Genomic DNA, 26063 nt, shown 5'->3' with positions numbered 1-26063 from the left:
CTGCTGTGAATCCCACTTTCATGTTTAGTTCTCCCTTTTCGTTGCAGAGGGAACAAAATGCTCTGGCAAACTAAGACAGGTGTACAACATCCACCCCAGAACCAAGCAGCTAAAAGTCCAGAGCACTACACCTCAATGCATTTGTGAGTCTGCCCCAAAGTGTGCAAGACATCAGATGTAAGGTGAGGGTTTTCAGGCCTGGGCTGGGGATGTGAATAAGTAAACTACAGGTGAAATTCAGCTATAACCAAGTTTCTTGACTTGGAAAGCAAGAAGAATTAAAAACAACTAAAATGTAACAGAACTTCTCACCACATTTCTGGATCTTTTTTAATAGTATCTACACTTTTTCAGTCATAATTCGCTGCTCCTGTGTTCTGGTTTTGGTTTATCCATCGGTTTCTCCCACATCCACCTCAGACCTTCAGCATTCTCTTGGTCAATCTCTCCCCTGTTCTGCTCTGTTCATTTTCCTTCCACTTACTCCTTCTCTCCAGTCCTTTACCATACACAGCAGCTCCATGCTCTCTCTCTCCAGATGGTACCACCTCACCTACGTTTCACCAACAGCAGAATGAACCTGACTAATTCTCACCCGGTCACTGACAGGTCACTGTGGAGTATCTCAGAGACTGACCCCAGTGTCACCGACTTGCTAGTGCAGACTGCTAACTGGCACTAGGAAGACAGGCCTGAAGCGCAGAAGGGGGAAGAGAAGCAAGCCGAGATAAGCAGGAAGGCAGACGCACCCCTGCTTATCTCGGCTCTGTCGAGGGCTCTGTCTGTACTGCACAGATGTTGCCTTACACAGCTCATCACAGGAAGCAGTGTGTGAACAAGAATCCTGCTGCTTCAGACACTTTCAATGAAAAGACTACCCAACTACTGGAATGCAGCAGAATAAAAAAATAGAATGCAGAGGACACAAAATTTATAACGGAAATACAGATTAGATATCAGAGGGCTAAGAAATTACCATAGACTGCATTACAGCAGATACAGTTTTAATACTTAAAAATTGGTATACTTTATTAGCATTGGGAAAAATAAATTTGAAGTGACCACCACATGGCTGAGTATGATTAAAGATAAAAAGTTGAGCTGCACAAATCTGAAAGAGTCACCTTTGCACAGTGGTGGCTGCAAACATGAGCTGCAAGGTGGGTAGGCACTTTCCAATCCAAGCAAGGCAGTGCAATGCAAAGATAGTCAGCTCCTCTCTGCATTGCATCTACATCAAAAAGCCATGACCTTACCATGAAAATGTATTTTAAGTCAGTACCCAAAATGCGTTTTAGAACTTTCTGTTTCACTGACTGAACTTTCTGTTCAGTATTCCCTTTCTCTCCGTTACAATTACAGAAGATGGAGACATACCATTGGCTCTGATCCATCCAAAACCACATGGGTCCTCTATATTCCTAACAATATTTATTGACATTTTGATGGGGCCACCCCCACTAAACACGAGAACAAAGACAAGTTACTTATTAGCCTGTGTGACAGATGGACAGAAGTCTGCTTTAACCCACCATTCCAGATCCATTTCCACTTTTTACATGACAGCATATGTTGTTATTTACTGGGAGTGATCGCACAGGTTACTAGCTAACTTTACAGCAACCTGTTTGGGTTTTTTTCTTCCTTGACCTAACTCTCAGACAATGCATATTTCTATATTTAGCCTGATGGCTTAAAGTGAAATAATTCTACTAGCCTAGACATTTCCTCTGTTAAACAACAGAAATCCAGGGATTTCCGGATTTTGTAGGTCTTCAAGCCCCACTGACAATCTACAGTTCCCCTGCAAGAACCTGCAGCATAATGTTGACAAATTGCATAGGACGAAGAGAGTTAGAAGCTATGTATCGTATCAGCTGCAGCCTGAGTACCTACGTGGAAGCCTGGTCTCACTGAAGTCAATGACCACCACCATGTAGATCAACTCCAACCAAAGGGGATGTTTTTCCATTGGTTTTTAAGTCAGTTATAAAAAAATGCCATCCATTGCTGTCATGCAATATGGTAGGGAAAGCTATTTTTCCATAGTTATTCTTCACATCACCCATTCACGCACATCACCCTTCCCTCAACTCACTCCCAAATCCAGCTACTTCCAGTTGCTGACACAATTAAACAACCATTTTTATAATACTGGTCCCATACTGGGTCATTTATAGAGGCCCCTTGTTTCTAAATAGGTTTTTTCTTGTTATTTTTCTTATAAATTCCTCTTGCTACCTCCTGCCGTTTTTTACATGCAGACAGGACTTAGGACCCCTGGAGAGGCATTTCCCCAAACAAATGAGTGCTCTGTATTCACACACACCTGAAGCAGACTGAGATCACAGAACACATACATATGTGCTCCCAAAGTGCTGACAGGGAGATTCAACCTATCAAGAAATCATAATTTAAGACCAGTTTATTCTCTTATACAAGATGCTTTCGAGTAAAACATAACACGGTACCCCTGCTAGACGGAAGACTGGCTTCAGCAGCAGAGCTTGCTTGAGAGATTTCCACCCCGGCTGGCCACTCCATTCACAGCCTGCAGATTGCTGACCCTCCTTCTTCTTCCCCCACTCCAATTGTGCCTCCACAACCATTTGCACGGCTGCAATCAAACTGGATGGCTGAAATTAACATTAACAGATCTGCATTAACAGTAACTCCTCTCCTATTCCCACTCGGAGGGTTAGTCTAAATCCAGACCCTTTCAGCAACCCACTTTAAAGCACAGCTCCACAAACAGCTGTACTGGCACAGCTCCAGCAATGGTCAACCACCATCAAGTCCTCCCTCTAAGAGAGACTGTCGCAAATGGGTGAGACCTTCCCACTGAGACAACAGTGACCATTTTCTTTCCTAAATTCACGCTCAGAAATACTTTCATTTGTTGCACCTGAAATGTTTTCTAGCCCAAAATAATCAGTTCAAAGCAGAAAATCAGCAGGGAAAATTTCAGCACCAGTGGCTCACATTTGCGAAAGTTACAAACAACTGAAATAGTCTTACCTAACTGAAAGCAACAGGCAACCTCAGGTACAGATGCTCAGTCTATTACAATTTGAGCATATATTTTTCCCTTTATACCAATTTATATTTAATACAGTATTATATTTTTGCATTTTTTGCTCCTGAAGATCCCTAGAAAGTGTTTTGTGCAGTTTATTATTATAGCCACTTTTTATCTGAAAAGTATTCTCTCAAACTGATTGATACTAGTCATAAAGGCATATAACTAAAGTATTAAGCATAACCCAGAAGACTTAAGTTCTTTGTCCATACAACTTAGTTATCTTTATTAAGACACTAAGGCCTTATGTATCATGACAGTCCAAAAAATCACCTACAAAAACAAAAGATGAAAAGTTCTATTCAAGATACAGACAGTTCCTCTAACTTCTGTTGAATGCCTACTTTTACAGCTGTTCAAAGAAAAGGGAGAGCAAGCATACAACTCTTCTTTCCTGGTTAAACTCAAACTCAAGAGGATTCTCTCCCATAAGAATTTCTCAAGCCAGATTCTAAGCACAGCAGTCAGTGTTCAAAGCAGGCAGCCGAACAACAGAGCTCCACCTCCATCTGAGAAGTCACAAAAATACCAACGTCCATACTTCAGACAGTGAAAAACAACAGCAACTGATACAAGCCTAATACCTCTAGGTGTAAGGGGGGGGGGGGGGGCGGGGAAGTACATAGCATTAAGGTTATCCTCCAGAAATAAAAGAACGGAAACTCAAAACCTCCACCTCTTATCACCAGCGTAATAGTCTTGACTATTGGCTTTCTCTTCATAACATCATCAGATTTAAGATACACATTTCAAGAAAACATAAGAAAAACTGTTACATTTCAACCATGAATTTAAATGAGAGAGGACATCACAGTCTGAGTAGCACATCCCCAAAGCACCTCCTGTCTCTGCCATTTTATGTAAAATAATCTGCAGTGATTATTCATATTCCTACAGATTAGAAAATTGACACCAATATGCTTTTGGGCTACTTCTCTGGACAACGGCAGTTTTACAGAAGAGTCTTCCCTTCCAGGTTTGGCAGAGCACACCACAAACAAAGGGCATATCAGATTGCATCCAAGGCATAAAGCAGTTATCCAGGATGCCTCCTGCAGAAGGCAACAGAATGAAAAGAGGGATGGACAGCAAGGGGGGGCTTCTAGTCTGAGGCGACCACAGGTACAGTGTCAGATCCCACCCCAATCATCTCCAGTGTTATGTGGTAGATGAATGATCTGTTTCTGAACAAAGGCATTACGTAATAAAAGGGCCTCTCTCAGAGCTGATCTTTCAGAGTTCCGGCAGAGTAGTAATGTTACCAGCGTAGGTGATTTTAAATACAATGTTCGTTCTTTCACAAATAGCTAAAAAAATAGATCCCACTGTTAAACCTCTCTTTTAAAACCACAGATGGAACCACTACAGGTGAGCTTGTCTAAACTCGTTTACACTAACTCCCACTCCAAAATGCAGTCCCACAGAGGCCCTCACTACAGAGGATGTCTTTACTGTTGTTCAACAGTTCTTTCTCTCTGCTCCAGAAACGTTCTGGAGGTAACACAGACTCTTCCCGGTCTTTTGTGCCATAAACGAACGTGACATTTGCATGTGATTTCTGATATAAATTCTTCATGCTACTTCCTCTAAAGCACCCTATACCCAGAGGAACAACTTAATGCTGAGCCAGAACTGCTGTTCCTCCTCCAAATAAGGATTAGAACTTAAGTTCCATATTTTGAGGTCTATTCACATCCTGCTCTGGGAAGAAGTATTAGCACAGCAGAAATGCTGGGGAGCTATCTGCCTCTTCTGAAAAAAAAAAAGAAAAAAAAGGGAAAAAAGATAGATAAAAGTCTAATATTCTATTTCATAGAAGTTTGTATATTGTTCATATTGCTGTAGTATATAAGCACTTGCCACTATGTGCTAAGTGCAAGCTAATGAAGACTGGGTTAAGTGCCTTTCATCTCAAAAAAGAACTGGAATGCCCACTGAAAAAAACCCAAAGTTAAACAGTAAAACTAAACGGATTAAGGAGAAACAGTTTTTTCCAGAGTTTCCAACTGTCACATTACATGCCATTGCTTCTACTCTATTAACTCCCAAGCACAAAACAAATCATATTGGAAATTCAACTTTAAAATAGTTAAGAGAGTAAGTGGGGGAGGAAAAGGAAATGATTAATCTTCAAGTGGAGGATAAAAATCACAAGGAACCTATTACTTGGCTCTCCAAGCGAAAGCCAGGGTTCTTCTGGAGCACACACAGTACATTGCATTGATATCATGATTCCCAATCAAACTGCAACGCACCTGTGAAATTTTAACTCACTGAAATGTAAGGAAAAGCCATTACAGTGCAAATAAAGTCATCTCTGCAGAGAACTAGCACAAAAACCACATTTTATCACAGAAAAACCAGCATCTAAAATAGATACAGATGAACTCTACTATAAAACTATTGCGCCACAGTGAAGTCTTGAGTTCTTTATGCTACAGATATAAAACACAAACACATTTGTCTTGAGATCAGCTCTCACACTCAAGAATAAGTCTGAATTTTGTAAGAATTATGATATATTTGGACTTGTGGTTTCTTTAGTTATCTATTATTAGCTGGAGTTTAGTTGTCAAGACAACAGTTTCCACTTCCACAAAATGCTTTAACTGTAAGCAAAATGTCACAGTCAATATCAAAAGTTCACCAGATTGGCCTTGTCTATAGCCAGGAAGTAAGAGCATCTCCTTAGGACAGGGTCAGGCTGCCACCAGAACAACGGCAATCAAACGCAAGGAGACTAGATATTTCTACCTGGTAGACACATCCACCCAGTAGAAACTGAAGGATTCAAGGAGCAGTCCACCTTTTACACAAGATCTGCAGCCCTACTTGGCTTCTGTGCAGTACATTACTACAACGGTCGCTCCAAAGTAGAGTATGATATGTGTAACATAACTGGTGAATGTATATGTTTCAATACAGAAAAATCAGATTTTGCATATCAGAGATATTTTAGGATATGGCAAAACCACCCCAAAAACATCATAGCGCAATGAATTTGTATTACCAGAGAAATGGAAGTCAAAGGAACACAGCAGTTAGGTACTGAACATATACCATGCAGCAATGCAGGGAAAAAAGGAACATGCTTCCAAATATTAAGTCAAGCCTTGTATCATGAGGGAAAGTGAATGGACACCTAGACATTTTTTCTGACTATGTGATGTAAGCATGATAGTAATAAACATAATGTAACATGAGTCACATCCAAAAATCTGTAACTCACAAGGTTCCTATAGGTCCACAAGTCACCATTGGGAAAGCCTGCCAATATGCAGTTTATTTTTTGTAAAACCAAGTACCTTAGGATTACATCTATTTTCCTTAGACCCTATTTTTCTCTCAAAATAAGTATTTTGTATTTTTAAAAAAAACCCACACAGTAGACTAACATAATAAAATAATGTGGATATCCTCTTTACAGGCCCAGACTCAGACTCTTCACTGTGTAACTGTTCTCATGTATACAGACAAAACAACACATAGCTCCTTGGAAGGCAGCTATGTCATGTGCTCCCTCTTTCCAGTCATCTTCAGGTTTACTTGAGCCATAGGTTGAAACAACAGCATAACAGTCTACCCAAAGCATTTTTACCACCCCACTGGTATTCCTTCAACATATGAGAACAGAAAATGACAGAGGGAAGGATACTCAGGGGTAACTGTGCACAGAATACTCTAAAGGATTTCGAGTCAGTTATCATTAGTCACTTCATTTTAAAGATCCACATGACTAATTTTTTTCTTTATATATAATGTATATATCCATGCATATACACCCCCCCTACGCAGTCATCTTCTGCCTTGTCTCTCTTTGCCTCTCTAAATATACGCTTACTTTAACTTACAGAAAGCAACTGGACCCTAAACCCCAACCTCAGATGCAATCCTTCCCCTCTGATGGAATGCTTCATAAATACTTACAGTATTTAGTCAGAACATTTATTTTGTTGCAAGAACAGATGGGAATAAGCTACCTGAAAGTATCAATATTAGCTCTCGTTAACTCAGTTTGCAGGAAACCAGAATAGCTCAGTGGCAGCAGAACAAAGGAGTGGAGAAGGAAAGGCAAGTAGAGAACAGAAGAAAAGAACATCGATGTACAAATAACCTCCTCAGTATGCCATACTGAGGGATATGTGGGGAAGGTGTCTGGTAAATTGGAAGCAGTCCTCCTGAGCAACAGGCATTTTTATCAAATTTGCATTTTCAGGGATACGAGAGTACTGTTGCCTGCATCCCTATGTTGGAACAGCTCCTCAGCTCAGTCAAGGCATCAGGCACTCATTTGTCAGATTTAAATCTTCTGGATTAAATCTTCTGGCCTCTCCTGGCCTCTCCTTTTTAAGTACTATGCTTTATTTTTATCTCACAGGTTATTTTCAACATGTGGCAAAGTAACCCCTATAACGTCTAAACAAATAATTTCATTTGCATTAAACAGTGCTACTGATAATCTACTCAGATATGTTTATTTTCCTTTAAGTTTCCATATTTACTTCCAACCACAGTTTGAACCCTACACATCATGAAGGAAGGGTACAGTTGCCTGGATTGTTGTTTTTAATTATCATTTCATACTAAGGTTTAACAATTTTTTGTTGTTGTTGTTAAAAGTCATTGCTTCTTTCAGTACCTTTAATAATACACTGTAAGTATCATTAAAAAAGTCAAAATTTCAGCATTTGACATGGCACAGTTTTTTATTCCTAACAGTAAAACAAAGTTCTTAGATGCTCAAAATATACTGATTCCTAAGCATGAGCAATAAGCAGTATTGTCACATCATATTAATGTCCTTCTGGTCCTGGTTTTAGGAAAGAATAATCTTTCTTTTTGAAAGTCTGTAAGTTAACCATCTTTTCTGTATCTGGCATAAAGCATAAGACCACCACCACAGATCTGTGCACACTGCTAAAATGACACTGCTAACATTTCTCTTTCAAATAGCCACAATCAAAATACTGTCTAGCTGCTGGGATCCTTCTACACAGTCTACTCACCACACAGTCTACTCACAGCCGCTCACCAGATTACTTTTTTCTTACGCACAACCCAAAACATAAAATACCAAGGTGAGCATTCCTAAAGCTTTACAGAGAGCAAATCTTGATGTGTTCAGTAACTCTTCTCACATCAAGAGGACCTCCATTTGCACAGACACAATATGCAATAACTTAAAACATAAAGTCATTTTTCCCCTCACAGACATGAACAGAAGTTCAAATTTGAATACATCCTACATTTTCAGTTACGAACACAGACTTAGATATAAACCGAGAATCTGTCTTGAGAGTAGTCAACACATTTTCCTGGTTATAATCTCGCTTGTGAACAGTACTCTTGCCAGCAAGCACAGCCAGCCATCAACATCAGCACAGGACTCCTGCAGAGTTGGGACCAGTAGATTTGCTTTCCTGAAAATCATATATAGGAAATACTTCATTTAACCTCAGTCATCTAATAAGCTGAGCGGAACTGGGGAGAGAGGAAAATCATGTTTTATAAAAACTTAAAATAGAAAATCTAAAAAAGTACTGATCAGGGGAAATATAAACCACTGTGTATTGGTTTATAAACACATTTCCATCTCTCCTACTTTCTCCATTTTCATGACAACTCTTAACTTGGAGTTTAGGACAGGAAGAGGCTGTTGGGGAGTTTTGGTTTTGTTTTTTTTTAAAGACAGAATTCAAACCTTGGGACCAAACTAATCTCTTGCAGTGAAATAAGCAGTATTGTCCATTTACAATTCATGCCTGTTCCCCTTTGCAGCTTTTAATGAAAGAGAGAGCAACATTGGTGGCAAACAGGTAGCAAAGTTTGCCACCTTGGCAAGGTTTCTTGCACTAGGAGGATGACATAAGCTCTACATCCCATACAGAGTCCAAAAGCGACCTACTCAAGAAGGCTACTTGAATACTCACAAAGTCAAATTCAGACCTGGCAGCTAGGAAACTCTTACTAAGCTAAGATTCCCAAAGTTTGTGGAAATGGATGGAGAAATAGTCTGAACAGCAGTTGAGAGGAAAATTAAATTAACAGTGACAAGAAGGTCTAGAAGTCATCTTGGTGGTTCTGGATGGCAGATGGTCCCCTATACCAGTTTAATTAAATAATGTATGGAGCAAGAGCGTGTAAAATAAGACAGGAAATGGAGTCTTGTTCCTTCCTTAAATATTTGAGATGGCACAAATCTAACAGCTGCTCATGCAAAGAGAAGAAAAAGAATAACAATTTTTTTTGTAAAATTATTACAAGCCTCTGCAATATATACTTCATGTTTTGGGGTTTTTTTAAGTTCTTGCTCTAGTTCATACTGGATTTCAAACATTAATGAACTTTCCTTTCAAGTTTTCTATATGCTAGCTTCATTTTAAAGGTTCTAGACCAAGGGAAACACATTTGTAAAGCTAATTAACATATTTATATGCATTATAAGCATGTTTGGGTTTTGCATTATCCATATTACTCTACCCCATTTTACCAGTAACTTTCAATTATATGGGGTATTGTATTTGTACTATTTACCTTTTATAGGCTATCTAAAAATAAGATGAAAAACAGGAATAACATCTGTAACTTTTTTTTAATTTAACAGATAAAACCATGTTTTCAGACAAGTATCATCATTAGTAATTGCTCAACAATTACTCTTAATAAAAAAAAAAATGCAAAAAAAATACTTCATGGTCAGCTTTTGGCAGGACCATTTGACACTACAAAGGGAATACAGTGTTCATAGCACAAGCACAAAAACAGTGCAGAGGAGACTGCACAATGATACTCATGCCACTTTAATCAAACTCTAATTAATCTGATGGTTTTACATTCTGACATAGTTTTGCTGAAAACAGACATACCTAATTACAACTTGTTTATCCAGCAGTATAACGTTTTGACTGTAAAAGTGACGTTCACAAAACAAATGCACCCTGTAGCATGTAACTTACTTTGATATGAAAAACCTTGAACAAAAAAAATTATGCTGTGTCAGCAATCAGACAGCTAAACAGAAATTAAAAAGGTGGCTAATTGCTTTGGCAGACCTAAATAACAAGTACTTTAAAATAAAGTGAGTGTTTTCGTATCATCTACCATTTCTAGTGGGTCAGACTTTGATGTGGTAACTCACTATAGGTTGTTCCACTACTAAGTTAGACACTGTGTCCATCTTTAATTGTGTGTTCAAGATCTAGCCCCCATTGAGCAATGCTGAAATAAGCCTGTTGGCTCTTACAGCATTCAAGCCCATCACACATTCAAGCTCACAGATGAAATTTTCAACGTAAAAGTCAAAGACGTTCTTCTTTTTCACTTATTTTCTAAGCCTTTTTCTTTTAACTTAAGTAGCATAAAGATTATAACACAGAACAATACCAAACAGAAACCACTCAGCATGAAGCATAAGGAATTTCCAAAGTTAAATATTTGTGTATGTCCTTTTTTTTTTTTTTTCCTATTCTGAATATCCAAATACAAAGACAAGGACTTCAAACTCTGTCACTGTGGGACCCAAGCAACAGCATTCCAGAAATTACTCCAGGAAGATGTACCACCATCCTGCATCCTCTTTTTTCCGGTCACTATGTGTTACAAAGCTATCTTAGTATATATACATAAAGTAAATTGGAGAAGACAGTCCCATTTTATGTTAATTACTTCAGCAGAAGTCAGGCACATAATCTTCCTTTGTAACACAGCACTTCTGCATAAATGGACAGGAACATTTAATGACAGAAAAATCATATATGCATCAACACATATGAAGTGCTGGAAGAAGGAAAACACATGGCTAATGGGAAGAAGACTTGACATAGCCAGTACTATGCTCTTTAGAAGCAAAACCTCATTTGGTTCATCATTAGCCTCAATTCAAAGTGAACAGAAACATAGAGTGGGTTCAAAATGATTAGGTTTCCGTGTAAGTCTTCTTTCATTTGTAGGAACCATAAAGTACATAGGATTAGCAGCAGGTAAACAGAACTGGGAAATCAGCAGTGGGAGATACAAAAAAATACGAAAATGATGAGGAACTTGCATGGTATCTGTACATGTAAGAAATGAAGAAAAGAAGATTAATATTGCTAGCAATTGAGTCAGACAAACCATATTCAATAGCTGAGACCAACCAAGAAGATACCCCATCTTCTACACAGTAATATATACTCCTCCACAGCAAAACAAATATGAAGAGGAATGAAGCAACAGAACAGAAGGAAGCATCAGAACAACAGAGTTTTAGTAATCTCCCTAATCAAGTTACAAATATGCAGTGTAAATGCAAAGAAAGTAAAGGAACTTAAAGAAAACAAACCCAAAACAAATAAATGTAACTAAATAATACAAAGCAAAGCAAAGCAAAGCTCCCAAACAGGAAGTTTTCAGTTCTTGTCAGAAACACTCCCGTGGATCTGTTCTTCATCAGAAAATGAAATGCATCAAACCAGAAATATTTCTTGTAATGTATCCTTTTGATGACAATAATAATGAAATAAAAACTGAAATAAGCACTTTATAAGGTAGAAATTTTGCAATATTTCATAACATTATGACTTTTCATTCTAAACAATTTTTTCTTTTATTTTTCATGGTATCATACAAGACTACAGAAGAACACTTCAATCCAATATAAATGTAATTTTTGTGGAAGAAATGCAAAAATGCCTTTTTTGTTCTAAAACAATCAAGTTTTGATACAGTAAGCTTTTCAGCAAGATGTAAAATCTCTTTCTCACCAAAAGCTTACTCAGTGTTACTCTGACCCATCAGAGATACCTCTGAGAGGACCTCTATGTTTTTATAAGATGATGTGGAAAAGATTCTTTGATTGTCTTTTATTTAACAATGGATAGTAGCCCTGTGGCAAAAGGAATACAAATAAAAATACATACGGTCGTATCAGCGAAGAATTGTCAGCTGTCTCCCTTCTCAGAAAGTAAACTGCAAGATTCTTTACTAATTACGCGGACAACACTTAGAAGAGAACATCTCACGGAAATAAAAGTGTTGATTACTTTAAACACATGCAACAGCTTCCAGCTATTCATGAGATGGTAACTCCCTCCCACTTGCAACAAGAGGTCGTGTCAACTTTGCTCTTTTTTGGCACTTACTCAGAATCTTTAGAACTAAGGTTGTCTTTTTTCATACTTTATTTTCTTCCACTTCACATTTACTGCACTTCTGCCCAAACACAAGCAATTCAAAACATATGAAAAAAGATCAAAGTTTTGAAAATCAAGATCTAAATAACAAATTTCTAGATTCAAGAGTATTTCTTCAGAAAAGCCTTAGTCCTATTACTGCAGGTTGGACTAGATGAACTCCAGAAGGTCCCTTCTGACCTGAATTATTCCACGATTCTCTCTGTATAATTAGAAGACGAAGCAACGGTGAGTACAGTTCACCTCTTCAATCTCTGTTGTGCCTGGACAACTCTATACTCCCCCATGGAATTGTCCTGACTTTACTTTCACCTACTTTTTCAGCTTAGAGCTGCTACTGTGCCCACAAAAAAATGTTTTACACCTGTAAGAAGAGAGGCCTCTAGTGTACAGCCAAGAAACAAGTTTTTTTCTGTACCTTATTTAGGATCTATTTCTCAGCCTTATTTAGGACCTGCACAGACTACTAATTTTTTCTTGAAGTTCACTAAGTATTTTTATCCATGTCCACTAATTTTTAAACAATAACTGTCAGGTAAACTTTACCAAACTCAGTAGATAGCACCGTGTCAGCTCCAACCATACAAACAGCTGTATTCAGAAAAAGCTGCGATGGTCTCTCAATTCCCACTGAAATCAATGTGATGCTGTATGTAAACTCCCTTGCAGCATATGAATGAAGATTTACTGATGGACCCGATTGTATAGTGGTTTGTCTGAATACACATATGCATTTTTCCACATTAAATTCACCAGATTGCCTCAACACAGATTAATATAATTGCCATTAACATAAAACATTCTTTTCATCTAGATTTGCATTTCTCCTGTTGTTTTGCCCCCTTCTCAACTCAACTCTGACTCACAGACAGATTAGAAATCAGATCAGCCTAGAATTTGCAACACTGACTTAGCCTCTTTGGACTAAAAATAAACATTAGATAGAGCGGCTGGGAAAAAAAAATATCGATGACAGTCAGTCCCGATGTGCTCTATTTTACCACAGTAAGAACGAGCAATATCTGAAGTTTACAGGGCTTCTCTTCCCACAGTTCATTTCCACCACAATTCCTGGAGCTCTGATTTTGCAGGGCTATCTGAGAATACAAATATCTAGAATGCGTATGTCGAAGACCGTGAACCCCTTAATCTTGAATAAACATTTCTGTTAAAGCAACCAAGAGAAATAATCACCTGGTTTATTCCATGTAGCTGTGTAAAATGTTTACTGTGACAATTCCAGCTCCAATTGCTGCAGGAGGAAATCCTCACACAGCTCTGTATGCTAAAATAATACCCTAAAGTAGTAGCAGCATGATTGGATTTCTACATGCATCTAAGGTCACCCAGGTCTTGCATCTAGTCTGTTGATCCCTCTGCCACCCAGACACCTGCACTGCATGGGCTCCCTGGACAGGAAGGCTGGAGCAATCTCCTAACAATGTGCTCACTTGAAATTTGGGAGTGCAACATCCTGAAGTAGATAAATAGATCAAACCCATCAAGCCACATACTTCCTGACATTCTCCAGAATGGGCAGGTTTTTTTCTCCAGAGCACGGAGGTTTTGGTATTAATTTGAACAGGGAGGAAAGCTGGAGTCTGCTATGCAGAAACATCCAGTCAAATAAATACGTCATTAAGCTAACTAGCTACAGGATTGTCTAGCAGATGGATGACATCTTGGTTGCTAGTGGAACACTCTTCTATAGCCTTGTTTGAGGCAGACACATATGGCTCTCCCAAGCATTGATGCAAGCTCCCAGATGGACTAGATCATTGCTGACACCTTATTATAAACCCTAGAGATGAAAGAAGGGAGCACAGTTTTTGAATCACAACATAGGACTCTGAAATATTCAGACTTCCTAAAAATCAAGTTTACAACAGAATATCTTAACTTCTTTCTGTTGAAAGAAGCTACTTCCAAACAGGAACAGAAAATAGGGGAAAATGCTATATTGAGGATGATTAGAAGAGCCTTCAGGAAACTTAAAGACCGGAAGATCCTTAATGTAAATGTATATCGTAACTATATATATGGAGTTACAACTATTACAGCTCTGAGGATGCAAAAAATTATCTGCTGTGCAGCTGTTACTGACACCAAAGAGCTTCCATCTGGAATTTCTTGATTGGGGTGGAAAGGGAAAGGAAAGAGGAGGAAGCCATTTAGACATTACAGATGCATGACATCTCTGAAAAGTCTGTATCCTAAAGGACTGGGGGAAAAAAAAAAAGAGAGAGAGAGAGAGAGAGAAGTCTAGCTACAGGAACAACAGGAAAACCGGCAGAAATATGTGGGAGATAACAGAACCAGTTGCATACAGCATTTTTTTGGTAGGTGTCAGAGACACCTGAGAACATCTCAAGTACACGAGGGGACTACGGCCTATTTTACACATCAAGGTCAGAAACAGGGAAAAAATATTCATTTGACATTTTTAGACTGTGTAAAAAGGCTATCCTTAGCATCCAGTAAGAATTTTACTCTTCTCCTTCACCCAACCATAAGACTTAAGATATCAGGAAGATGACTTACTACATATTTCCTCTTGTCTCTAATACCTGCTACACCATGTAAACCAATAGTTAGATCTTTGAGACTATTACAACTCTGTGACAAAACTTTTTAATTTCAAAAACAAATCAACTCACTGACCCTGGGAATATGTTTGGAATTCTGTACGTTCATGAGTCAGGGAGATGCTTAAGCTGCTAAAATCTATCTGCCTCTACTGCAGTGGCCATAAACTTAACAAGTATGCAAACATCTTGGAAGCATCAGCTAAATGTACAACAGCTAATACAACATAACTCATTTCTCTCTTCATTTTCGAAAGGGACACTTGTGCTTTCAGTATCTTCAACCACACAATCATTTCAATGCATTGAAATAAAAGTCGCTCCCAAGTTTTCATTCACAGCTTTTAGCATGGCTTTTATATTCTTGGACAACTGAAAGTTCACAAGGTTTTTCTTATAAGGAGAATACCACACTCCTTGAATCATCTTATAAAATACAATGTTTATAAACAAAGAGACAAGAGCATCCTTTTCCTCTTTAGAGAAATAATACAATCTCTACCTCCATCACACCACGGACCTCAACAGGAACATCCAGGAAAAGTCTAAATTTTGTAAGGGTCACTTACAAAAGAGCGTAGGTAAAACAGAATTTCCAGCTATATACACCACATCTGCAACTACTTCAACGGGACAGTTCCTCTTCTCTGCCATACAACTGTCCCTCTGGGAGACAAGTTCAGCTGGACAAAAACAGAAAAAAAGACAGCTACCACCTCCCTTCTTTCTCAGAACCCTGAAGAATATAGGCTTCATAATTTATTTTAACCTCTCAGAATATAAAAACTTCAGGATATTCTTTCCTTTATTTAAGCCTTCCTATGCAAGACATAGGGAAGTGCAGCTTGCAAACCTCTGTGGTCAGGGCTGACATGACAAAGGGTAAATTAAAGCCTTTAGGCAACAGAGGCTTTGGTTCTCCTGAGGTACTCCTTCTGATGAACTCCGGATTGAAAAGAAAGGGCAAGAGAGAGATTAATCGGCATCCATGAAAGCATAATGAAACACAGCTCAGACTAGAACCAGCCAGTTTCTGGGCTGCAAGATATTTTCCAATATTATTAATTTGTCTCAAAGCAGACAAACCCCCAAAATCTCCTGATTTCCTACCAACTGAAGGCTTCAGTTTTACAGCTGTCAAACAGAAGGGATTTTTTTCTTAGTTTTACTCTTTAGAGGACTGACAGTTTCAATACGTAGGTACAGAGGATCACTGCATGTCCCCAGATCTGAGGTGGGTCCACAGGGATTTCTTCAGTCCTTGACTTGCAGCAAACTTCTCACGCAGGCTGTCCAAGGAAACCACATGTTCCTACAAACACAGCATCCCTGGTCACAAAGTAGGATCCTTGGCAGTTTAGCTCCATGCCGAGGACCCTGAAAACACCAGGCCTCTGGCCAAAACACAGTTCACCAGGAATCAAAGAGAGGTTGTGCCTTCTTTTGATTTCAGTGAAAGTCTGTCAAATCAAAAATATTTGCAATGAAACATCTCAAGTTCAACGAACTCCCATTTTCTGATTAAATTACGTTCACTTGAAAGTTTGCAATTAGCTCCATCTAAGATGCCTCTTAATAGCAGCATCACGAAAACTGATCAATAACAAGCGACACGGAGGAAAGTTGAGATAAATCAAGTACAGTATAAAATGCTGAAGTTAAAGCATGGTAAACATCTATGTCAAGAGGCTCTCATTCATACACAGATGGTTTTAGATCACTGTAATTTAACTTATGTTCTGAATGATGTTCTCCTTCAGATGTAAAATGACCTTTGATTGATTCAAGCTAAATATATAAGGCTGTTCTATATTCAACACAGCATTCACACACAAGTTTAACATACTTTAACATATACATCTTGACTCAACACTTCAAGTGATTTGCTTTGGTGTCTCCATGTAGACATGATTAAAGGCTTTTATCTCCAACCTCTAACAATACCCAGAGGAAAACAGGGAATGGGAAAAGGCAGAGTCTGTTGCTGGTTGCATATTCAACTGAAGAGAGAATTCATCGTTTTAAGAGACACTTTCAGAATATCTTACACATCTAACTCCCACTCTACAACCCATAGAGGCCCTCTTTTTCCTCTCTATATTTAATTCCTCTTGGTTTGCTATGGTTTTAGGTAATTTCAAACAAATTTAAAAGAAACATGAACCAAATGCTTCTTAACTTGTTACTGCACATTATCAGCACTAACACACATCAGCACTGTGAGATTTCTTTCTTGAAATTTACCTACTTGCCCAGCCACCACCTATGAAAAAAAGGAGACCAATCTACATAGATTATTGGAGCTTTCGCTGTAGAAACTTTACATTATACCAGTTGTTTTCACCAAAAGGCTGTAAAGATCATTAGAACAGAACAGTGATTTTCACCTACAGCTGTGAGTTAGAATCCTCATCTCTGTACCCACTGCAGGTGACTTCCTCTTGCAACTAAAGAGATGTTTATCTCCCTAATCCTTGGTACATGAATCCCTACATTAAAAAGCGATACCACAGTTGTTATCAATCTAATAAGGCACTGTAAGAATAAAGATATTTGTAAAATGCTTTGATGAGAAAGCTTTGCCATAAGGTGCTAAGTAGAACAGAACAGATAAAGCACACATTTGACAAACATTGGCAGTATTTCTGTTCATCAACAGATGGTAGCTTTTTAAAAAAATTTTTATTATTATAAGCTATGTGAAAGTAGGCACCAAACAGTACCTGTATTCAACATAATGCAAGCTGCTTTGATTGGATAGATAGATCACATGTTAGGCTTACCAATTAAGTAAGGATAACTCATAATTTAAGATATTTTAAATGAAAATTGGGTACTTGCAAAAAGTTAATCTCAAATGTGCTGTTTCTAAAAACCTGCTAGGAAGGTTATTAAAACAGTAAGAAGAACATGAAAGGGTCACAAACACAGAAAACATCCATGTGGGAAATATTAATAGAACCCCCTTCCTCTCCACTTCCACTACCCATACAAGTCCGGTGAGGAATTATAGTCAAGACAAACCTTTTGTAAAACAAAACATCTACACATGAACTGCACTGGCCAACAGAGACAACTAGTCAGTCCAAGTCTAGCTCTTATATGACCAGGTGCAATTTTTAATTTAGGAGTATTCTATCCTATCTGCACATATTTTTACAAACGTTCAGTTTCATTTTGCTTAACACTAGTTAAGCAAAACCTACAAAACCAGCTATCCATTAAGGTGAAATTATAAGAGAAGAACACACACCAATTTGGTATTTCACAGAAGGCGCCAGTTTAACAGCTATGGAGATTAAGTTAGATTTATTTATAAGCGTTCCTTACATCTTCTCTCCCACACCTTCTGCTATGCTCCTCAACTCTGACCCGTAGGGCAGAAGCCAGGCAACTCACTTTTGTCTTATGAAAATCCCAAGCAAACCATGGCAAACGTCCAGTTGAAATTCTATATAATACAGGACAAAATACCCTTTATGAATTAGCATCACTAGACTCAATAACCAATGGTTAAGCAAAAGCAGAAAATGAAGCAATACCTTTTACACCCAATAGTTTAAGAAACACTGCTATGTTTAGGCAATTACATATAGTACATCCCTACTAGATATAGGACTAACAAGTTCGTATTAATTCTTGCTTCATGTGTCATTAACACCTAATGGAATGTTTAAAGGTGTTTACAAGTCCAAAGTAATAATGGATCACTCTTAATTAACACACAGTAAAAATTTCATGAAAGTCTCAGTGGAAGAAGAAAGTTGTTAAAGAGATTGCTTCATATCTCAGTCACAGACTGCCCCCTCCTTTTGCTCTATGAAATGGAGAACGAGTAGGTTACAGGTGTGAAAAACCAAAATAATAGGCTCAGCTACACAACATTAAAAGGTAATTAAAAAAGAATCACACATTTTCCTTCTAATAATCTTTGAAATCAAGAAGAGTGGAAGTTGTGTTTAAAAAATAAAGTACTGCTTGAAGATGCTTGCAAATACTGGATGCTGAAAGTTAAAGCGCAGTAGCCTTATACTGGCATATGCTAGATAATACTAGGCAGATGAGTCAACTCTTTTTTTAGAATTCCCAGTAAAAATCAGGGTTTATCCAGAAGAAAACGCTGTTTTCCAGTCTTCTCTCAATGTGGGAGAGGTTCTAGATTTTACTTTATTAAGCATTAACATTCGTTCTAACAGAATTTTGTACTGTCCTCTAAAATCACGACTTAAATACTTTCAGTGGTCAAAGATTATGATAGAATCATTCAAACCCCAAGATATTTATCACACAAACATTAAAAAAACCACATCTTCCCTAAAAACCAGTACATCTTTTACACACAATTTCAGAACACAGGAACAAAATGAAATACTGAATACAAAAAGAATAGAAATCTCCAAACTCTTCTTTTACAGACAATTTCAGAACATAGGAACAAAATGAAATACGGAATACAAAAAGAATAGAAATCTCCAAACTCTTCTTTTACAGGCAATAGCAAGTTCAATATTGTGACTACGTTTTTTCAGAAGCAGATTTATTATCAGTGTTCAACAAAAGGGTACCAGGGTGTTTAGCACAGAAGAAATCAAGAGCACTAGGAGATGGAAACACAATGAAATTCCTACAGACACTTCATCAACCCACTCCATTCTCATGTGCAGCATTTGAGCAGTGTATCTTTTCTAGGAGATATTGTCCTGCCTTTTAGAACTAATCCTAAACACATGCTAGTTTAAAAATGTAGGTACAATGTCCACCACTCTCACCACTTGTTTTCCCTGTCCTATAGACAGCTAGGAGTCAGTGTCAACACAGATAAAACTTTGCAAAGATCCCCATACAACTGTCAAAATACACTTGTCCTTTTTTCTGCTGCAATGAGCACTAAAGTCCAATGACTTTAGTATTTTCATTTATCATGTCATCTTAGTGAAACCAAACAAAACCAAACAGGAGCATGTGGATTACAATTTAGTCCTACCCAAAAGTACACATCAAGCAGGTACCACTATTCTAGTGAGTAAAATTCCTCTTAAGAGGAACAGTTCTCCAAAACTGTAAAATACACAACTGAAACATACTGAAAAAGCAAGTAACAAGCACACATGTTTCCAAATTCAGCCATGTGCAAAAAAACTCCTATTAGAATTATTTTGGATTAAAAAAAAATATTTTCAGTCATGCCTACCGACCAGATGTCTATTTATAAATTTGTCTATATAGGACTAATGCTTTTTTGGCTGGGTAGGGGAAAGACTAAAGCCTGGGAAAAATGCTGGAAATGTTTGTGCTTTAAATGTCTGAAATAATGTTCAGTTCAGAATATAACTAAGTTTGCTTAATCAGTTTCAACCTTTAAACATTTGATTCAACACAAAACAATATATTCTGTTTCTAATGGCACTCTTAATGGAAAAATGCCTCAGTTTGGCATACAACTAATTTTTTTTAACAGGTATCTAGCCATCAGAGAGTCTATTACACCTGCAATTCTACTTAACATGTAGCAAAACCTAAGCACAGTGGCATAAGGCAGAGCCACACACCACAGGTTTACGCTGAGCATAAGTGTTCTAGCAGCAGCAGTTTATTTATCCCTGACATGTAACTTTAACAGCCTTTCTGTGTGGATGCTGGCAATCACTGACTTCCATTGTCCCCTGAATTGTCTAACAACATTTTCAAATGCTTTTCAGTTTTAGCAGATAATAAAACATAAAATCACTATCATTTCCCATCCTCTTTTGGTGCTCTCCTCAAAAACTAACCCCCCTAACTCATAAATTACTTTCATCATAACACCATATTCCTATGAGAACACAGCTACCTCAATTTGGAGCATCCGGACTCTTGCGCCCAATGAGTTTTCAAAATCCAGTGGTAAGGATTTCTGATCAGTTTCTCTGCAAAATGCAGATATTAAAAACAAATTATGGGTGTGGATGTGTTGCCTTCCCAGCCCCTCTCCCCACCGCAAGCACTTCCACCCCCAGCTTCTTTGCTGGTTTTCATGCAGATTTGTGCCAGACATTCGGCATCCTCATTAAGTGGTGTCTGGCAACCTGCCTAACTTTTAGTGGGTTCTGGGAATGCCAATATATTAACCAGAGGACTTTTTGCATAGCCCAGAGAGATTTTATTCTAGAAAAGTCAACCATTTGGCACAAAGAAAACTTACTTCAAATCTAGGAAAGCTCTCCATTGGCAGTAAGAAGAGAAACTGCATTTAGATTCTTCTTAATTTCTGTCTCCTATCTGAAAGAAAAGTTTGATGTAGAGCAAGATCATCCAAACACAGTTTAAAAGGTCAGAGTGCTGTCTGTAGTAGGATTTTAGAGAAAAGAAAGGCAGATATGAACAACACAGACACAGCACAACACCAAGAAAATTATTCATTTTCATTCCCTTGTCTCTTGTGACCAAAATAATCTTAATCAGGAAGATTAAATTTACCCATTATTATGCTGAGTGATAATGAATGGTGATATGGGTACTTGCAAATTTCCACTGCTTAACTAAACAATAAGAAAAAGCGTTTAGTAAAATGCATCTACTTTTAGCATATTCCAAATATGCTAAATCAAGGCAGATGCTACTGAAATGCATATATTAAATAAATATAGATGATGAATACAGAGACATATTGCCAGTGTGAAGTACAGAACACACTGTAATGTTGCGATCACTCTTATTCACCTGCAAGCATTCTTTCTACTGCTGTCCCCTTAGAGTTACTATTACTCAACTGACAGTCTCAGAATTAAGCAAATAAAACTCTACTCTAAAATAAAGAGCTTAAATTTTTCTTTCAAATACAAGGTTCAGAAGAATACAATGGAAAAAAAGGTCAACAGCTTTCCTTCATTGGAATATTCTGCCTGTGCAGCACATCGAAGTTAAAGTACACTGGACAGATGTGTCATTATTTCTTTCTGAGACAGTTTCCGCAGACTTAGATACCTAGTGAATCCCACTCATTTCAAGAAGTTCTTCAGGTAATCTGCTATCATTTAGATATCGCTATCCATTATTATTAGAAGTTGCTTCAAACTGACATTTACGTCAAACTCATCTTGGTTTGTGTAAAAAATTGCTGACTTCCTGACAGCAGCTCCAAAATGTCACGATCCCTTTATAATGACCAATTAGCACCAGAGATTTAACAAGAATCAATTCAATTCAATACAATTTAATGTTTTAGTGTACATATTAAATTCTGGCAAAAATAAGATGATGTTTGGTGGGAAATAAATTTTTAGCTATCTAGGCTGCCTTTGCTTAGATATCAACCTTCTAGGCAAGACGGCTTATTCTTAAAAATAGCTGTCAACTGAGAAAAGAAAATGTATATGTATGAATCATTTCACTACAGGGTTGGATTCCCAGCAACTGATGCACCACTGTTCTGGCATCAGTGCCTTTAACGAGCAGCTGATACTAGCTTGGTGCCATTGAAGAATTTCACGGTTACCACAGAACCAATCTGCAGAAAAATTCATCTCTAAACTCCTAGAAGTATTTGTATTCCGTAACTGGCAATTCACTTGCAAGGAGCTGTTTTAAGCTATTAGAAACTCCAGACAGAAAAAAACTTTTCCAAGACCACTCACAAGTTAAATGCAACAACCATTCCTGCCAACGCAAGAGCTGGTGGGCAGGCATGCACTTTTTAACAGTTCATTTATCTTCGAGATTATACTGAGTTAAATTACTTTTAAGATACCTTTCTATTATTTCAATAATCATTTACTTCTTTCTGGCACATCACACGCTGAAAGTATTTCAAATTATTTTAGACAGCGTCACTTAAATACAATCAGTTCTTGGTGGAAGAGCAGCAGCCACTAAACAGAGTACTGTAGGGCATCTGTGAAAAAGACAACTAAATTTTGGTCAAGAAAATCAGAGAGAAAACTTCTCTCCCTCCACCCTCCCCCCCAAAAAAAAGACATGGTACTTTCACTGCACAGAAAACTAACAACTCATCATTTCAAGTCTCACCTTCAGTATCCTATGCAGAGAAAGCAGCATTTCCTCTACTTCAAAATAACAAAGGGACAGGTTAGTTCTAAATTCCTAGGTTAAGCTACTGTTCAATAGTTTTAATCTTACCAAACTTAATACAACTGTGCCTCAATCTTGAATCCCAATTTCTTTCTATTTCCATAAGTTTTCTTGTAACAAGTCTAAGATGCTGAAGACTGAATTCAAACTTCATCAGTCAAATACTGCCTAGTGCCTGTAATGTTTCAATTAACATAAATCAATGGTCTGAAATATACTGTCTCACATTGTTAACTCATTCTGCATTATGCATTTATCATCATTTAGGCCCACACAGGCATCTGAATTTACTGGAGAATACTGATATGCCTTATGTGTATGCAACAACGAGCTTCACCTGAGAGTCAGAATTAAATATGCTGCTATAAACACAGAATATATAAAAAGATGTATTTTTACTTCTACACATAACTGCATATAGTTGACACATTCCAATTTAAGTTCTCCTCACGCTGGTCACTTTGTGTATCACAGTAACTTAATACCTGGTGCTAAAACACCAGTACAGATATAGATGTTCAGAGTACCATCGCTACTTCAGCTAACATGGACAAAGGGGTGTTGCTTAGACTGCTTCCCACCAAAACTTCCCCTTTTATTTACAGCCATGAAGCCATAACATTTATATTCTCATTAGTAGAACCATACACATGTGCACCACATGCATAGTTATTCAACTCTACTCAACAGTGCATCGTATGTTATTTAAACAACTCTGGATCCTTGCAAAGGGTAGATTTCCCAAAACATTATCCTAGAAATGAAATTGGAAGGCAGAATAAAAGTTTTGTCTAACCAACATACTCAGGGGTTGAAGGATGAAAACCAACAGATGCTTTCCAGAAAGGAACATTACCATACTTACGCAGCCTCTACGTTCTTACCTCATCTATGCCTACCAGTAATTGCCCCTCGGGCTTTCTTACCAGCAAAAACTCTCCTCCTTTTTGGCTAGCCTCAGATGTACAGTACTGCATACACTTCACTCCTCGCGTTATGTGGTGCACCTTTCTAGCCCGTAGACATTTTAATGCAAGAGTTTTTTGTTTGTAAGAACAGACAAACCTCTTAAAGAGTTTTCCTTCCTGACAAGAAGATGCCCATGTTTTAGATCAATAAACTTTTATAACACCAAATGCTATTTCTAGTGCCATATAAAATTGTTCACCAGATTTCTGTTCTCTTGCACAACCATCATTTGCTATCCAGAAAGGGTTCTGAACAATGAAGAAAAAAGTCCCACTAAAGCCTTTGTCATTCAGGGCGTTCAGTTAAGATCTCCTAACAAAACATAAGTTACTTTTGCATTTTGCCTGTTTCCTGTTTATTCTTTAGTGAACTTAAACCTACACACAACGGTGTGTTTGTCTCTTCAGCAAGCATCAAATCATAACCTACGCGTAACTACCTACCCACCTCCACGATGGAAAACCCGGCACACCATTCAGAAATTTGGGATGCACATATTCAACGCAAACAACGCAGGCAGGCGTCAGGTACAGATAGGCAAAGCTAGACTTCTGCTAATAAACTTTAAAAAAAAAAAAAAAAAAGGCACTGCATTAAATATAGGTCACTCGGGTGCTAGCCCGGTAGCCACACTGCCGCTCGTCCTTCCTGTAAAAGTTGCCTGCTCGGACCTGGGCGCACGCCGCTGCGCAGCCATCCCCGTCAGGATCCCTCCCGCGCGGCTGGGCAGGACACCCCAGCAGGGCTGTTCCGCCAGTACTGCCCACCGAGCTCTATTACATCAATCCCGAGGCGAGGTGAGCGGCTAGACGGAGCTGGACCTATTTACTTCGGAGCAGCCGGAGAGGACGTGCCGCGCACTCCGTGTGCCCAGCGCCCTGCCCGCCGCGGCGGCTCCCCAGCCCCGCTCGCCCCCCTCCGGGGGTCTCCCCTCCGCGCTGCCGGTCCGGCTTCTCCCCCGGCCGCGCGGAGCAGCACGGAGGAGCCGGCGCGGGGCTCCCCGGCGCCCAGGCCGCTCCCCCGCTAACGGCGCTACCTGTCACCGCTGCCCCTCGCACCGGCCAACGGCCGCCCGACACCCCCTCAGGCAACACCCTCCGCGCCCGCCGGGGCACCTGGGGGGCAGGTGGCGGGCGGGCGCGGACGGACGCGCTCAGCCCGGCCCCGGCAGCAGCTCTGGGGGGCCGGGGGCACCCCCCGCCGCGGGAGGGAGGGAAGGCGGGCGCCGCCGGAGCCCCCCGGCAGCCGCGCCGCCTCGTCCCTCGCACGCTCCCAGACCTTCAACTCGGGCCTCCCCGCACTTTCCCCGGCACTTTTCGCCGCAGCGACCCCCGCCCGCCCCCGGCCCCGCCGCCGCGGGCAGCCGGCCGCACGCACTCACCTCCCCCCGGCCCCCGCCGCTCGCCCCCGCGCCGGGCTGGCCTCCTCCGGAGCGGACGGGGCGCCTCGCCGCCTCCCCCTGCCTGTCTCCGGCAGCCTCTCTCCCTGCGCTGAGGCTGTGCCTGCCTCCAACTCATCCCCAGCCTCTCCTCCTCCCCCTCCTCCCCCCCCGCCCTGCCCGCTCCGCTGGCTGCCGCCTGTCTGCAGCGAGTCTGGCTCTGGCGGACGGGCGCGGGGGCCGCCGCCGCCGGCGGGGGGGGGGGGGGAGCGGGGGGGAGAAGGGGGGAGCGGGGGAGGGGCGGCGGCGCTCCCTCCCCTCCCCTCGCGCTCCCGCCCGGCTCTGCAGCCCACACTGACACCTGCCGGGCGGATGTGCGCGGCGGCCGCGAGGTCGGCCCCGGGACCGGGACCCCGCCAGCGACCGGGGGGCCGCCCGAAATTACAGCGGGGCGTCTCCTTCGAGGAGCCGCTGCCGCTTCTGTGGGGAAAAGCCCGCTTCTCCCGTGCTGCTGCGCCGCTTCCCCGCGAGGCCCTGGGGGTGGAGAGAGGGGCACGGGTCGAGGTGAAACTTGCGGCGAGGAGGCAGCCCCCGGCCCGCCCGTGGGGCCCGGCCGCGCCCCTCCGCCCACCCCCGCCGGGAGAGGGGCCCCCGCCCCGGGGGGCAGCCCCGCCACGCACACGGCCAGGCGGGCACCCACCGGCCTGGAGGCAGCCCCTGCCTCCGCAGCCCTGTCAGGGACGGGATCGGCTGGCGGGGGGCGGGGTGGAGGGCACACGACAAAAAAAGTACACTTTGTCCCATGCAGAATGAGA

At 40.3% G+C, this 26063-nt stretch overlaps 1 protein-coding gene across 2 annotated transcripts in view; it reads right to left on the bottom strand.

The window, feature by feature from the left end:
- Positions 1–25379, bottom strand: part of LDLRAD4 (low density lipoprotein receptor class A domain containing 4) — a 289229-nt gene extending 263850 nt beyond the window's left edge. Inside the window, exons 1-3 of one of the 2 annotated variants that reach the window (XM_072852786.1) lie at positions 24318–24438; positions 21016–21092; positions 20665–20740 (exon numbers count right to left, since the gene is read on the bottom strand). The gene's annotated coding sequence lies outside the window, so the exon portion shown is untranslated. Of the gene's footprint in view, positions 1–20664; positions 20741–21015; positions 21093–24317; positions 24439–25251 lie in introns of those variants that run through there. The other variant, XM_072852787.1, reaches the window with a different exon arrangement.
- Between the last annotated feature and the right edge of the window lie 684 nt (positions 25380–26063).

The sequence above is a fragment of the Ciconia boyciana genome, chromosome 2 (genome assembly GCF_034638445.1).
Source record: "Ciconia boyciana chromosome 2, ASM3463844v1, whole genome shotgun sequence".
Classification (NCBI taxonomy): domain Eukaryota; kingdom Metazoa; phylum Chordata; class Aves; order Ciconiiformes; family Ciconiidae; genus Ciconia; species Ciconia boyciana.
This window is presented reverse-complemented; position numbering and strand designations above follow the sequence as displayed.